This window comes from Palaemon carinicauda, chromosome 7 (assembly GCF_036898095.1).
Source record: "Palaemon carinicauda isolate YSFRI2023 chromosome 7, ASM3689809v2, whole genome shotgun sequence".
Lineage (NCBI taxonomy): Eukaryota > Metazoa > Arthropoda > Malacostraca > Decapoda > Palaemonidae > Palaemon > Palaemon carinicauda.
The window spans coordinates 33,436,184-33,438,683 of NC_090731.1; positions in this window are offsets into that span (position 1 = coordinate 33,436,184).

A 2,500-nucleotide genomic window follows, 5' to 3' on the forward strand; every position below is an offset into this window, starting at 1 on the left:
GGCCTGGGGAGTCTGCTGTTGCCGCCTCCTCTCTAGGACTTCGTCATGGGCGTGTTCCCTTCTCCTAGAAGTTCTCCCGTGACAACTCCCAGCTCCTTAGTTCATTTAGAACGCGCAGGAGGTTCGCCTCCATGGGTGGGTAACTTCCCTTCCGAGGGAGGTTCCCTTCCCAGGTAGGAGTTTTTTCCCCTTCAGGGGGGGGGGCAACCTTCTCTTACCTTTATAATTTCTGGTTGGTTTTTCCTGGTCCTCGGGCGGTTATGCTCTTGGTGCTGAGTGACTGCTTTTGTAACCATGCTCAAGGGGCTGAGCGGTTGCAAGGCCAGACCATGGAATTCGTGCGATAATGCTCTTGGTGCTGAGCGGTCGCACTTACAGCTACGCTCAAGGGGCTGAGCAGCTGCAGGAGCTCCCCTTCGGAGGGTTGCTCTTTATGGTTAGCTTGCGGATCCAACGGCCCTAAGGGGCACCTTCATCATTTCTTTTTGTCTCTTCTACGAAGTGTTCACCTCTCTCGTTCGCGAGAGAGGACACTCATAGAGACTCCTCTTCAGAGGACTTCCCTGCTGTTGTTGCTGATGTTGCTGAAGGCTCAGTTCCCCCCTCCGAACATCCTTCGAGGGGGCAGCTGAGTCCAACGGTCTCTCCTGCGAGTGTCTCTCCCCCTCGGGGGAGTTCACTAACAGAGACTCCTCTTCGGAGGACTGATGATAGTGCTCCTGTCCGTGGGCGTCTTCATCTTCAGCCGCAGAGGATCCTCCTCGACGAGAACAGACCGTTGCAGCTGCTTCGCTATACCTTTCGGCAGATCGTTCGCGATCTCCGACACCTGCCAGACCTTCTTGTCTTCCATCTCCGTTCTTGGACGCAGATGCGCAGTGGGCGCCACTCCACCCCGTTTTCCAACGGGCACCGGTCCCTTCAGGGCAAAGGGCTTATCTCACATTGTGAGTAAGTCCCTTTAGTACCAGGTTTTTACCTGTGCAACCCCGTTCTCCTGCGCACTCGCACGCAGTAGTTTGCAAATGCTCTCCTGCTGTGGACCAGACTTCTGCTGAATCAACACTCCAGTGATCTCCTGTAGCTGAGTCTCGCCGTAGATCTCCTGATCACCAACGCTTCTGAGACCTTCTGTGCGGCTACGCGCCATGTGCACCAACAGTCTCCTGAACACCCACGATCGCCTGCTCGCCAGTGCAAATCTGCTCGCCCTTTTCTGATGGGCGCAATGCGCGCCAACGTTCGCCCTCGCTCCTATGATCTCCGGATCTGGGCGCAGGCAGGGAGATTATTTCTTCGCTGAACTCCCACGTTCGCCTGCTTGCCAGCGTACATCTGCGCGCCCTTTCCTGATGTGCGTAATGCGCGCCAACGTTCGCCCAACCACCCATGATCTCCGGATCTGGGCGCAGGCAAGGAGATTATTCCTTCGCCTCCTCGCCGACAATCTCTCTGGTTCTGCGCCCTTGCTGATATCTTCTGGCCGCGCAACTATGCGCCAACGATCTCCCCGGTTCCTGCCTCGTCGCGCGCAGTTCAAGAGGTTCCTACGCTAGCGCACAGGCTCTCACAGGTTCTTCTGGACTCCCAGCGCCCTTCTGGAGTTTCGTGCGAAGCGCGCCCACGCGCGGTTCCAGTCCCAGCGCTCACGTGCTCGCCAATGCGCCAGCACACTTCCACATCACAGCACGCCGCCCAGGAGGCGCCTAAGCTAGCGCACGGGCTCTCACAGGCACCCCAGGGCTCTCCTTGCGCGCCAGCGATCTCCTAAGCGCCCGTGCGATTCTTCGCCTGCGCGCAACCGTTTTTCAACGCGCCAACGTTCCCATACTTCAAATCGTCGTAGGTCTCCTACGAGCCCACGCGTTAACTCTCCTGTACGTAATCGGTCACTACGCGCCATCGCTCGCCAACGCGCCCTCGCTCGCCAACGCGCCCTCGCTCGCCAACGCGCCTTCGCTCGCCAACGCGCCCTCGCTCGCCAACGCGCCCTCGCTCGCCAACGCGCCCTCGCTCGCCAACGCGCCCTCGCTCGCCAACGCGCCCTCGCTCGCCAATGCGCCCTCGCTCACCAACGCGCCATCGCTTGCCAACGCGCCATCACTCGCCAACGAGCCATCGCTCGCCAAAACGCGCCATCACTCGTCAACGCGCCATCGCTCGCTTACGCCATCGGTCTCCCGGCCGCCAGCGCTTGCCCTTACAACCGCACTCCCACTCGCCAGCGCGCGAACCAACGATTTTTCCATCGCACGAGCGCCGGCGCAATTTTGTCCGCGATTCCCGTCGGGTTTCGCAACACAGGCAATCTGGCAAGTCTTCTGGAGCGCGTACTTCCAGATCATTGTCGTCACGATCTCCACCCGTAAACGCAGATTCAGCGCACGTGCAGAAGTTGGAAGAAGCTTCAGAGAGGTCTGGGCAACATTCTTCTCCTTCTTTTAAGGCAAGCCCCATCATCTCTACTCCTCAAGATCACCCGATCCCCTTCCCTCCAGCG